Here is a 14645-nt window from a genome sequence, read left to right as displayed (position 1 = left end):
TAGAGCTAGTCTCTCATTGGTTGCCCCTCTTCCCGTTCATCCTCAGGACAAATTGCAACCTGTACGGAACAGGAGGATAAAGGTGCTGATTCTCCAAGGAGAGAGATTGCTAGTAAAGCGGCTGGAATGGCGAACCGGAGCACAAGCAGATGAGAAATGAGGTGCGTTTTAGAAACCTTTCCCCATCACACGGTGTGCCATCTTCGGGGTTTCTCATGCATGTTTTCAATGTAGGACGATGCCCTTGAACCTGGAGATTTGGGACCCATGGGATGGGTACCACGCCGTATTAATTTAAAGGGTCTGCGTTAGCTCACCCAACCTCACCAAACCTCTCAGCCCCAAGAGTGTCCACCCATATGTCTCAATCAGCTGTGGGTCTAGATATGGTCAATCCAGGTGGCATCACAGCCCCTGAACGAATTTTGTAAGAATTCCTCTCTCTTTCACTGTCTTTGTTTCACGGGTTTTGAAAAGTAATTGATTTTTATAATGGGGTTTGGCTGCTTTCCACTGCTGTGTTTATGCCGCTTTACACCCACTTGACTCACTTACAGAGTGATATCAATACATAGGTTTGAAGATTCTTACTAGTCAGATATATTCTTGGGCGGTGAATAGGGGGTGTTGAGTCCAGTTCACTGAGCAAGGAGTAGGTCTTGTCTATTACATATTGGGTTTATGGAACGATATCTGAGCTAATTTGAAACCCTTGTTTTATGCATCACCCCACCTCACCTTTCCCGTTAAGCAGCCATAGTGTGTTTTCTAAACGTGTGACTCTGTTCTGTTTTGTAATTCAGTTCAAGGGTAGCGGTTTTTACATTCCCTCTATAAGTGATATCTCATGATAAGTGTCTTTTTCTGTGGGACTTATTTCACTTAGAATCGTCATAGCTAAATCCACTCATCATGCTGCTACTAGCCTTATGACATTGATTTCATGGCTGAGTGATATTCCATTGTATATAAGGACCACATCTTCTTTATCCATTCTTCTCTTTCCTGGGATATTTAAGGTGTAACGAAGTGGAGGTTCTTGTCAACAGAGTAGCCCAAAACTTTGGGGTGCCTGTGTCTTGCTGATTTTTAGTTTTCCCAATTTATACGCCCATGAGTGGAAGTGCCCTATGCTCTCTAAGCTGAGTTTTTTAGATGTTTCAGGACAAACCGTACACTTCTCCAGAGTGGCTGTTGGCAATTTACATCCCGCCCATCAGTGTAGCAAGGCTCCCATTTCTCCATGGCCTGTCCTGCATTTCTGGTTTTGACACTTTTTTCAGCATGGCCCTTTTGACCGATGGGAAGCGAGACTTCTTTGTAGCGCTGATTTGCCTTTCCAGGTTGCTTGGTTGGCCAAAAAGGGCGTATGCGTTTTTTCCTGAATATATTCAGGAAAAAACGCATACGCCCTTTTTGGCCAAGGGCATCATTGTCGAGGTTTTGATGCTTTTCCTGTGCTTTAAAGGCGATTCGAATCTACCTCCTGAAATCTGTTTCCTGCAATTCTGCCTTGCTTTCAAATCCTCTTCGTTGCCTTCCCTCAATATATTTGTGGACGAGAGTTATCATTTGTAAGTCTGCAGGTTTGTGAATTGCAGTGCCCCTGAGCTCCATTCTTCAACTCGCTTTCTTGGGAGCTGGCCGCAAAAGCGTAGGATTGCTTCAGGCCGTATTCTGGTTCCTGGCGGCAGGCTGAGCCTGTGGTTAATTCTTCTTCCTGATGGGAAAACAGAGTGACCTGTGCCTGTCCCAACACCTAGAGCTAGTCTCTCATTGGTTGCCCCTCTTCCCGTTCATCCTCAGGACAAATTGCAACCTGTACGGAACAGGAGGATAAAGGTGCTGATTCTCCAAGGAGAGAGATTGCTAGTAAAGCGGCTGGAATGGCGAGCCGGAGCACAAGGAGATGAGAAATGAGGTGCGTTTTAGAAACCTTTCCCCATCACACGGTGTGCCATCTTCGGGGTTTCTCATGCATGTTTTCAATGTAGGACGATGCCCTTGAACCTGGAGATTTGGGACCCATGGGATGGGTACCACGCCGTATTAATTTAAAGGGTCTGCGTTAGCTCACCCAACCTCACCAAACCTCTCAACCCCAAGAGTGTCCACCCATATGTCTCAATCAGCTGTGGGTCTAGATATGGTCAATCCAGGTGGCATCACAGCCCCTGAACGAATTTTGTAAGAATTTCTCTCTCTTTCACTGTCTTTGTTTCACGCGTTTTGAAAAGTAATTGATTTTTATAATGGGGTTTAGCTGCTTTTCACTGCTGTGTTTATGCCGCTTTACACCCACTTGACTCACTTACAGAGAGATATCAATACATAGGTTTTAAGATTCTTACTAGTCAGATATATTCTTGGGCGGTGAATAGGGGGTGTTGAGTCCAGTTCACTGAGCAAGGAGTAGGTCTTGTCTATTACATATTGGGTTTATGGAACGGTATCTGAGCTAATTTGAAACCCTTGATTTATGCATCACCCCACCTCACCTTTCCCGTTAAGCAGCCATAGTGTGTTTTCTAAACGTGTGACTCTGTTCTATTTTGTAATGCAGTTCAAGGGTAGCGGTTTTTACATTCCCTCTATAAGTGATATCTTATGATAAGTGTCTTTTGTTGTGTGATTTATTTCACTTAGAATCGTCATACCTAAATCCACTCATCATGCTGCTACTAGCCTTATGACATTGATTTCATGGCTGAGTGATATTCCATTGTACATAAGGACCACAACTTCTTTATCCATTCTTCTCTTTCCTCGGATATTTAAGGTGTAATGAAGTGGAGGTTTTTGTCAACAGAGTAGCCCAAAATTTGGGGTGCCTGTGTCTTGCTGATTTTTAGTTTTCCCAATTTATACGCCCATGAGTGGAAGTGCCCAAGCTCTCTAAGCTGAGTTTTTTAGATGTTTCAGGACACACCGTACACTTCTCCAGAGTGGCTGTTGGCAATTTACGTCCCGCCCATCAGCGTAGCAAGGCTCCCATTTCTCCATGGCCTGTCCTGCATTTCTGGTTTTGACACTTTATTCAGCATGGCCCTTTTGACCAATGGGAAGCGAGACTTCTTTGTAGCGCTGATTTGCCTTTCCAGGTTGCTTGGTTGGCCAAAAAGGGCGTATGCGATTTTTCCTGAATATATTCAGGAAAAAACGCATACGCCCTTTTTGGCCAAGTGCATCACTGTCGAGGTTTTGCCGCTTTTCCTGTGCTTTAAAGGCGATTCGAATGTACCTCCTGAAATCTGTTTCCTGCAATTCTGCCTTGCTTTCAAATCCTCTTCGTTGCCTTCCCTCAATATATTTGTGGACGAGAGTTATCATTTCTAAGTCTGCAGGTTTGTGAATTGCAGTGCCCCTGAGCTCCATTATTCAACTCGCTTTCTTGGGAGCTGGCCGCAAAAGCGCAGGATTGCTTCAGGCCGTATTCTGGTTCCTGGCGGAAGGCTGAGCCTGTGGTTAATTCTTCTTCCTGATGGGAAAACAGAGTGACGTGTGCCTGTCCCAACACCTAGAGCTAGTCTCTCATTGGTTGCCCCTCTTCCCGTTCATCCTCAGGACAAATTGCAACCTGTACGGAACAGGAGGATAAAGGTGCTGATTCTCCAAGGAGAGAGATTGCTAGTAAAGCGGCTGGAATGGCGAACCGGAGCACAAGCAGATGAGAAATGAGGTGCGTTTTAGAAACCTTTCCCCATCACACGGTGTGCCATCTTCGGGGTTTCTCATGCATGTTTTCAATGTAGGACGATGCCCTTGAACCTGGAGATTTGGGACCCATGGGATGGGTACCACGCCGTATTAATTTAAAGGGTCTGCGTTAGCTCACCCAACCTCACCAAACCTCTCAGCCCCAAGAGTGTCCACCCATATGTCTCAATCAGCTGTGGGTCTAGATATGGTCAATCCAGGTGGCATCACAGCCCCTGAACGAATTTTGTAAGAATTCCTCTCTCTTTCACTGTCTTTGTTTCACGGGTTTTGAAAAGTAATTGATTTTTATAATGGGGTTTGGCTGCTTTCCACTGCTGTGTTTATGCCGCTTTACACCCACTTGACTCACTTACAGAGTGATATCAATACATAGGTTTGAAGATTCTTACTAGTCAGATATATTCTTGGGCGGTGAATAGGGGGTGTTGAGTCCAGTTCACTGAGCAAGGAGTAGGTCTTGTCTATTACATATTGGGTTTATGGAACGATATCTGAGCTAATTTGAAACCCTTGTTTTATGCATCACCCCACCTCACCTTTCCCGTTAAGCAGCCATAGTGTGTTTTCTAAACGTGTGACTCTGTTCTGTTTTGTAATTCAGTTCAAGGGTAGCGGTTTTTACATTCCCTCTATAAGTGATATCTCATGATAAGTGTCTTTTTCTGTGTGACTTATTTCACTTAGAATCGTCATAGCTAAATCCACTCATCATGCTGCTACTAGCCTTATGACATTGATTTCATGGCTGAGTGATATTCCATTGTACATAAGGACCACAACTTCTTTATCCATTCTTCTCTTTCCTCGGATATTTAAGGTGTAATGAAGTGGAGGTTTTTGTCAACAGAGTAGCCCAAAATTTGGGGTGCCTGTGTCTTGCTGATTTTTAGTTTTCCCAATTTATACGCCCATGAGTGGAAGTGCCCAAGCTCTCTAAGCTGAGTTTTTTAGATGTTTCAGGACACACCGTACACTTCTCCAGAGTGGCTGTTGGCAATTTACATCCCGCCCATCAGTGTAGCAAGGCTCCCATTTCTCCATGGCCTGTCCTGCATTTCTGGTTTTGACACTTTTTTCAGCATGGCCCTTTTGACCGATGGGAAGCGAGACTTCTTTGTAGCGCTGATTTGCCTTTCCAGGTTGCTTGGTTGGCCAAAAAGGGCGTATGCGTTTTTTCCTGAATATATTCAGGAAAAAACGCATACGCCCTTTTTGGCCAAGGGCATCATTGTCGAGGTTTTGATGCTTTTCCTGTGCTTTAAAGGCGATTCGAATCTACCTCCTGAAATCTGTTTCCTGCAATTCTGCCTTGCTTTCAAATCCTCTTCGTTGCCTTCCCTCAATATATTTGTGGACGAGAGTTATCATTTGTAAGTCTGCAGGTTTGTGAATTGCAGTGCCCCTGAGCTCCATTATTCAACTCGCTTTCTTGGGAGCTGGCCGCAAAAGCGTAGGATTGCTTCAGGCCGTATTCTGGTTCCTGGCGGCAGGCTGAGCCTGTGGTTAATTCTTCTTCCTGATGGGAAAACAGAGTGACCTGTGCCTGTCCCAACACCTAGAGCTAGTCTCTCATTGGTTGCCCCTCTTCCCGTTCATCCTCAGGACAAATTGCAACCTGTACGGAACAGGAGGATAAAGGTGCTGATTCTCCAAGGAGAGAGATTGCTAGTAAAGCGGCTGGAATGGCGAGCCGGAGCACAAGGAGATGAGAAATGAGGTGCGTTTTAGAAACCTTTCCCCATCACACGGTGTGCCATCTTCGGGGTTTCTCATGCATGTTTTCAATGTAGGACGATGCCCTTGAACCTGGAGATTTGGGACCCATGGGATGGGTACCACGCCGTATTAATTTAAAGGGTCTGCGTTAGCTCACCCAACCTCACCAAACCTCTCAGCCCCAAGAGTGTCCACCCATATGTCTCAATCAGCTGTGGGTCTAGATATGGTCAATCCAGGTGGCATCACAGCCCCTGAACGAATTTTGTAAGAATTTCTCTCTCTTTCACTGTCTTTGTTTCACGGGTTTTGAAAAGTAATTGATTTTTATAATGGGGTTTAGCTGCTTTTCACTGCTGTGTTTATGCCGCTTTACACCCACTTGACTCACTTACAGAGAGATATCAATACATAGGTTTTAAGATTCTTACTAGTCAGATATATTCTTGGGCGGTGAATAGGGGGTGTTGAGTCCAGTTCACTGAGCAAGGAGTAGGTCTTGTCTATTACATATTGGGTTCATGGAACGGTATCTGAGCTAATTTGAAACCCTTGTTTTATTCATCACCCCACCTCACCTTTCCCGTTAAGCAGCCATAGTGTGTTTTCTAAATGTGTGACTCCGTTCTGTTTTGTAATTCAGTTCAAGGGTAGCGGTTTTTACATTCCCTCTATAAGTGATATCTCATGATAAGTGTCTTTTTCTGTGGGACTTATTTCACTTAGAATCGTCATACCTAAATCCACTCATCATGCTGCTACTAGCCTTATGACATTGATTTCATGGCTGAGTGATATTCCATTGTACATAAGGACCACAACTTCTTTATCCATTCTTCTCTTTCCTCGGATATTTAAGGTGTAACGAAGTGGAGGTTCTTGTCAACAGAGTAGCCCAAAACTTTGGGGTGCCTGTGTCTTGCTGATTTTTAGTTTTCCCAATTTATACGCCCATGAGTGGAAGTGCCCAAGCTCTCTAAGCTGAGTTTTTTAGATGTTTCAGGACACACCGTACACTTCTCCAGAGTGGCTGTTGGCAATTTACGTCCCGCCCTTCAGCGTAGCAAGGCTCCCATTTCTCCATGGCCTGTCCTGCATTTCTGGTTTTGACCCTTTATTCAGCATGACCCTTTTGACCGATGGGAAGCGAGACTTCTTTGTAGCGCTGATTTGCCTTTCCAGGTTGCTTGGTTGGCCAAAAAGGGCGTATGCGTTTTTTCCTGAATATATTCAGGAAAAAACGCATACGCCCTTTTTGGCCAAGGGCATCATTGTCGAGGTTTTGCCGCTTTTCCTGTGCTTTAAAGGCGATTCGAATCTACCTCCTGAAATCTGTTTCCTGCAATTCTGCCTTGCTTTCAAATCCTCTTCGTTGCCTTCCCTCAATATATTTGTGGACGAGAGTTATCATTTGTAAGTCTGCAGGTTTGTGAATTGCAGTGCCCCTGAGCTCCATTATTCAACTCGCTTTCTTGGGAGCTGGCCGCAAAAGCGCAGGATTGCTTCAGGCCGTATTCTGGTTCCTGGCGGCAGGCTGAGCCTGTGGTTAATTCTTCTTCCTGATGGGAAAACAGAGTGACCTGTGCCTGTCCCAACACCTAGAGCTAGTCTCTCATTGGTTGCCCCTCTTCCCGTTCATCCTCAGGACAAATTGCAACCTGTACGGAACAGGAGGATAAAGGTGCTGATTCTCCAAGGAGAGAGATTGCTAGTAAAGCGGCTGGAATGGCGAACCGGAGCACAAGCAGATGAGAAATGAGGTGCGTTTTAGAAACCTTTCCCCATCACACGGTGTGCCATCTTCGGGGTTTCTCATGCATGTTTTCAATGTAGGACGATGCCCTTGAACCTGGAGATTTGGGACCCATGGGATGGGTACCACGCCGTATTAATTTAAAGGGTCTGCGTTAGCTCACCCAACCTCACCAAACCTCTCAGCCCCAAGAGTGTCCACCCATATGTCTCAATCAGCTGTGGGTCTAGATATGGTCAATCCAGGTGGCATCACAGCCCCTGAACGAATTTTGTAAGAATTCCTCTCTCTTTCACTGTCTTTGTTTCACGGGTTTTGAAAAGTAATTGATTTTTATAATGGGGTTTGGCTGCTTTCCACTGCTGTGTTTATGCCGCTTTACACCCACTTGACTCACTTACAGAGTGATATCAATACATAGGTTTGAAGATTCTTACTAGTCAGATATATTCTTGGGCGGTGAATAGGGGGTGTTGAGTCCAGTTCACTGAGCAAGGAGTAGGTCTTGTCTATTACATATTGGGTTTATGGAACGATATCTGAGCTAATTTGAAACCCTTGTTTTATGCATCACCCCACCTCACCTTTCCCGTTAAGCAGCCATAGTGTGTTTTCTAAACGTGTGACTCTGTTCTGTTTTGTAATTCAGTTCAAGGGTAGCGGTTTTTACATTCCCTCTATAAGTGATATCTCATGATAAGTGTCTTTTTCTGTGGGACTTATTTCACTTAGAATCGTCATAGCTAAATCCACTCATCATGCTGCTACTAGCCTTATGACATTGATTTCATGGCTGAGTGATATTCCATTGTATATAAGGACCACATCTTCTTTATCCATTCTTCTCTTTCCTGGGATATTTAAGGTGTAACGAAGTGGAGGTTCTTGTCAACAGAGTAGCCCAAAACTTTGGGGTGCCTGTGTCTTGCTGATTTTTAGTTTTCCCAATTTATACGCCCATGAGTGGAAGTGCCCTATGCTCTCTAAGCTGAGTTTTTTAGATGTTTCAGGACACACCGTACACTTCTCCAGAGTGGCTGTTGGCAATTTACATCCCGCCCATCAGTGTAGCAAGGCTCCCATTTCTCCATGGCCTGTCCTGCATTTCTGGTTTTGACACTTTATTCAGCATGGCCCTTTTGACCGATGGGAAGCGAGACTTCTTTGTAGCGCTGATTTGCCTTTCCAGGTTGCTTGGTTGGCCAAAAAGGGCGTATGCGTTTTTTCCTGAATATATTCAGGAAAAAACGCATACGCCCTTTTTGGCCAAGGGCATCACTGTCGAGGTTTTGCCGCTTTTCCTGTGCTTTAAAGGCGATTCGAATCTACCTCCTGAAATCTGTTTCCTGCAATTCTGCCTTGCTTTCAAATCCTCTTCGTTGCCTTCCCTCAATATATTTGTGGACGAGAGTTATCATTTCTAAGTCTGCAGGTTTGTGAATTGCAGTGCCCCTGAGCTCCATTATTCAACTCGCTTTCTTGGGAGCTGGCCGCAAAAGCGCAGGATTGCTTCAGGCCGTATTCTGGTTCCTGGCGGCAGGCTGAGCCTGTGGTTAATTCTTCTTCCTGATGGGAAAACAGAGTGACCTGTGCCTGTCCCAACACCTAGAGCTAGTCTCTCATTGGTTGCCCCTCTTCCCGTTCATCCTCAGGACAAATTGCAACCTGTACGGAACAGGAGGATAAAGGTGCTGATTCTCCAAGGAGAGAGATTGCTAGTAAAGCGGCTGGAATGGCGAGCCGGAGCACAAGGAGATGAGAAATGAGGTGCGTTTTAGAAACCTTTCCCGATCACACGGTGTGCCATCTTCGGGGTTTCTCATGCATGTTTTCAATGTAGGACGATGCCCTTGAACCTGGAGATTTGGGACCCATGGGATGGGTACCACGCCGTATTAATTTAAAGGGTCTGCGTTAGCTCACCCAACCTCACCAAACCTCTCAGCCCCAAGAGTGTCCACCCATATGTCTCAATCAGCTGTGGGTCTAGATATGGTCAATCCAGGTGGCATCACAGCCCCTGAACGAATTTTGTAAGAATTTCTCTCTCTTTCACTGTCTTTGTTTCACGGGTTTTGAAAAGTAATTGATTTTTATAATGGGGTTTGGCTGCTTTTCACTGCTGTGTTTATGCCGCTTTACACCCACTTGACTCACTTACAGAGAGATATCAATACATAGGTTTGAAGATTCTTACTAGTCTGATATATTCCTGGGCGGTGAATAGGGGGTGTTGAGTCCAGTTCACTGAGCAAGGAGTAGGTCTTGTCTATTACATATTGGGTTTATGGAACGATATCTGAGCTAATTTGAAACCCTTGTTTTATGCATCACCCCACCTCACCTTTCCCGTTAAGCAGCCATAGTCTGTTTTCTAAACGTGTGATTCTGTTCTGTTTTGTAATTCAGTTCAAGGGTAGCGGTTTTTACATTCCCTCTATAAGTGATATCTCATGATAAGTGTCTTTTTCTGTGGGACTTATTTCACTTAGAATCGTCATAGCTAAATCCACTCATCATGCTGCTACTAGCCTTATGACATTGATTTCATGGCTGAGTGATATTCCATTGTATATAAGGACCACATCTTCTTTATCCATTCTTCTCTTTCCTGGGATATTTAAGGTGTAACGAAGTGGAGGTTCTTGTCAACAGAGTAGCCCAAAACTTTGGGGTGCCTGTGTCTTGCTGATTTTTAGTTTTCCCAATTTATACACCCATGAGTGGAAGTGCCCTATGCTCTCTAAGCTGAGTTTTTTAGATGTTTCAGGACACACCGTACACTTCTCCAGAGTGGCTGTTGGCAATTTACATCCCGCCCATCAGTGTAGCAAGGCTCCCATTTCTCCATGGCCTGTCCTGCATTTCTGGTTTTGACACTTTTTTCAGCATGGCCCTTTTGACCGATGGGAAGCGAGACTTCTTTGTAGCGCTGATTTGCCTTTCCAGGTTGCTTGGTTGGCCAAAAAGGGCGTATGCGTTTTTTCCTGAATATATTCAGGAAAAAACGCATACGCCCTTTTTGGCCAAGGGCATCATTGTCGAGGTTTTGATGCTTTTCCTGTGCTTTAAAGGCGATTCGAATCTACCTCCTGAAATCTGTTTCCTGCAATTCTGCCTTGCTTTCAAATCCTCTTCGTTGCCTTCCCTCAATATATTTGTGGACGAGAGTTATCATTTCTAAGTCTGCAGGTTTGTGAATTGCAGTGCCCCTGAGCTCCATTATTCAACTCGCTTTCTTGGGAGCTGGCCGCAAAAGCGCAGGATTGCTTCAGGCCGTATTCTGGTTCCTGGCGGAAGGCTGAGCCTGTGGTTAATTCTTCTTCCTGATGGGAAAACAGAGTGACGTGTGCCTGTCCCAACACCTAGAGCTAGTCTCTCATTGGTTGCCCCTCTTCCCGTTCATCCTCAGGACAAATTGCAACCTGTACGGAACAGGAGGATAAAGGTGCTGATTCTCCAAGGAGAGAGATTGCTAGTAAAGCGGCTGGAATGGCGAACCGGAGCACAAGGAGATGAGAAATGAGGTGCGTTTTAGAAACCTTTCCCCATCACACGGTGTGCCATCTTCGGGGTTTCTCATGCATGTTTTCAATGTAGGACGATGCCCTTGAACCTGGAGATTTGGGACCCATGGGATGGGTACCACGCCGTATTAATTTAAAGGGTCTGCGTTAGCTCACCCAACCTCACCAAACCTCTCAGCCCCAAGAGTGTCCACCCATATGTCTCAATCAGCTGTGGGTCTAGATATGGTCAATCCAGGTGGCATCACAGCCCCTGAACGAATTTTGTAAGAATTCCTCTCTCTTTCACTGTCTTTGTTTCACGGGTTTTGAAAAGTAATTGATTTTTATAATGGGGTTTGGCTGCTTTCCACTGCTGTGTTTATGCCGCTTTACACCCACTTGACTCACTTACAGAGTGATATCAATACATAGGTTTGAAGATTCTTACTAGTCAGATACATTCTTGGGCGGTGAATAGGGGGTGTTGAGTCCAGTTCACTGAGCAAGGAGTAGGTCTTGTCTATTACATATTGGGTTTATGGAACGATATCTGAGCTAATTTGAAACCCTTGTTTTATGCATCACCCCACCTCACCTTTCCCGTTAAGCAGCCATAGTGTGTTTTCTAAACGTGTGACTCTGTTCTGTTTTGTAATTCAGTTCAAGGGTAGCGGTTTTTACATTCCCTCTATAAGTGATATCTCATGAGAAGTGTCTTTTTCTGTGGGACTTATTTCACTTAGAATCGTCATAGCTAAATCCACTCATCATGCTGCTACTAGCCTTATGACATTGATTTCATGGCTGAGTGATATTCCATTGTATATAAGGACCACATCTTCTTTATCCATTCTTCTCTTTCCTGGGATATTTAAGGTGTAACGAAGTGGAGGTTCTTGTCAACAGAGTAGCCCAAAACTTTGGGGTGCCTGTGTCTTGCTGATTTTTAGTTTTCCCAATTTATACGCCCATGAGTGGAAGTGCCCTATGCTCTCTAAGCTGAGTTTTTTAGATGTTTCAGGACACACCGTACACTTCTCCAGAGTGGCTGTTGGCAATTTACATCCCGCCCATCAGTGTAGCAAGGCTCCCATTTCTCCATGGCCTGTCCTGCATTTCTGGTTTTGACACTTTATTCAGCATGGCCCTTTTGACCGATGGGAAGCGAGACTTCTTTGTAGCGCTGATTTGCCTTTCCAGGTTGCTTGGTTGGCCAAAAAGGGCGTATGCGTTTTTTCCTGAATATATTCAGGAAAAAACGCATACGCCCTTTTTGGCCAAGGGCATCACTGTCGAGGTTTTGCCGCTTTTCCTGTGCTTTAAAGGCGATTCGAATCTACCTCCTGAAATCTGTTTCCTGCAATTCTGCCTTGCTTTCAAATCCTCTTCGTTGCCTTCCCTCAATATATTTGTGGACGAGAGTTATCATTTCTAAGTCTGCAGGTTTGTGAATTGCAGTGCCCCTGAGCTCCATTATTCAACTCGCTTTCTTGGGAGCTGGCCGCAAAAGCGCAGGATTGCTTCAGGCCGTATTCTGGTTCCTGGCGGCAGGCTGAGCCTGTGGTTAATTCTTCTTCCTGATGGGAAAACAGAGTGACCTGTGCCTGTCCCAACACCTAGAGCTAGTCTCTCATTGGTTGCCCCTCTTCCCGTTCATCCTCAGGACAAATTGCAACCTGTACGGAACAGGAGGATAAAGGTGCTGATTCTCCAAGGAGAGAGATTGCTAGTAAAGCGGCTGGAATGGCGAGCCGGAGCACAAGGAGATGAGAAATGAGGTGCGTTTTAGAAACCTTTCCCGATCACACGGTGTGCCATCTTCGGGGTTTCTCATGCATGTTTTCAATGTAGGACGATGCCCTTGAACCTGGAGATTTGGGACCCATGGGATGGGTACCACGCCGTATTAATTTAAAGGGTCTGCGTTAGCTCACCCAACCTCACCAAACCTCTCAGCCCCAAGAGTGTCCACCCATATGTCTCAATCTGCTGTGGGTCTAGATATGGTCAATCCAGGTGGCATCACAGCCCCTGAACGAATTTTGTAAGAATTCCTCTCTCTTTCACTGTCTTTGTTTCACGGGTTTTGAAAAGTAATTGATTTTTATAATGGGGTTTGGCTGCTTTTCACTGCTGTGTTTATGCCGCTTTACACCCACTTGACTCACTTACAGAGAGATATCAATACATAGGTTTGAAGATTCTTACTAGTCTGATATATTCCTGGGCGGTGAATAGGGGGTGTTGAGTCCAGTTCACTGAGCAAGGAGTAGGTCTTGTCTATTACATATTGGGTTTATGGAACGATATCTGAGCTAATTTGAAACCCTTGTTTTATGCATCACCCCACCTCACCTTTCCCGTTAAGCAGCCATAGTCTGTTTTCTAAACGTGTGATTCTGTTCTGTTTTGTAATTCAGTTCAAGGGTAGCGGTTTTTACATTCCCTCTATAAGTGATATCTCATGATAAGTGTCTTTTTCTGTATGACTTATTTCACTTAGAATCGTCATAGCTAAATCCACTCATCATGCTGCTACTAGCCTTATAACATTGATTTCATGGCTGAGTGATATTCCATTGTATATAAGGACCACATCTTCTTTATCCATTCTTCTCTTTCCTGGGATATTTAAGGTGTAACGAAGTGGAGGTTCTTGTCAACAGAGTAGCCCAAAACTTTGGGGTGCCTGTGTCTTGCTGATTTTTAGTTTTCCCAATTTATACGCCCATGAGTGGAAGTGCCCTATGCTCTCTAAGCTGAGTTTTTTAGATGTTTCAGGACAAACCGTACACTTCTCCAGAGTGGCTGTTGGCAATTTACATCCCGCCCATCAGTGTAGCAAGGCTCCCATTTCTCCATGGCCTGTCCTGCATTTCTGGTTTTGACACTTTTTTCAGCATGGCCCTTTTGACCGATGGGAAGCGAGACTTCTTTGTAGCGCTGATTTGCCTTTCCAGGTTGCTTGGTTGGCCAAAAAGGGCGTATGCGTTTTTTCCTGAATATATTCAGGAAAAAACGCATACGCCCTTTTTGGCCAAGGGCATCATTGTCGAGGTTTTGATGCTTTTCCTGTGCTTTAAAGGCGATTCGAATCTACCTCCTGAAATCTGTTTCCTGCAATTCTGCCTTGCTTTCAAATCCTCTTCGTTGCCTTCCCTCAATATATTTGTGGACGAGAGTTATCATTTGTAAGTCTGCAGGTTTGTGAATTGCAGTGCCCCTGAGCTCCATTCTTCAACTCGCTTTCTTGGGAGCTGGCCGCAAAAGCGTAGGATTGCTTCAGGCCGTATTCTGGTTCCTGGCGGCAGGCTGAGCCTGTGGTTAATTCTTCTTCCTGATGGGAAAACAGAGTGACCTGTGCCTGTCCCAACACCTAGAGCTAGTCTCTCATTGGTTGCCCCTCTTCCCGTTCATCCTCAGGACAAATTGCAACCTGTACGGAACAGGAGGATAAAGGTGCTGATTCTCCAAGGAGAGAGATTGCTAGTAAAGCGGCTGGAATGGCGAGCCGGAGCACAAGGAGATGAGAAATGAGGTGCGTTTTAGAAACCTTTCCCCATCACACGGTGTGCCATCTTCGGGGTTTCTCATGCATGTTTTCAATGTAGGACGATGCCCTTGAACCTGGAGATTTGGGACCCATGGGATGGGTACCACGCCGTATTAATTTAAAGGGTCTGCGTTAGCTCACCCAACCTCACCAAACCTCTCAACCCCAAGAGTGTCCACCCATATGTCTCAATCAGCTGTGGGTCTAGATATGGTCAATCCAGGTGGCATCACAGCCCCTGAACGAATTTTGTAAGAATTTCTCTCTCTTTCACTGTCTTTGTTTCACGGGTTTTGAAAAGTAATTGATTTTTATAATGGGGTTTAGCTGCTTTTCACTGCTGTGTTTATGCCGCTTTACACCCACTTGACTCACTTACAGAGAGATATCAATA

Source organism: Balaenoptera borealis (genome assembly GCF_965194805.1).
Source record: "Balaenoptera borealis genome assembly, chromosome: 9".
Taxonomy (NCBI): domain Eukaryota; kingdom Metazoa; phylum Chordata; class Mammalia; order Artiodactyla; family Balaenopteridae; genus Balaenoptera; species Balaenoptera borealis.
Note: the sequence above shows the minus strand (reverse complement) of the source record.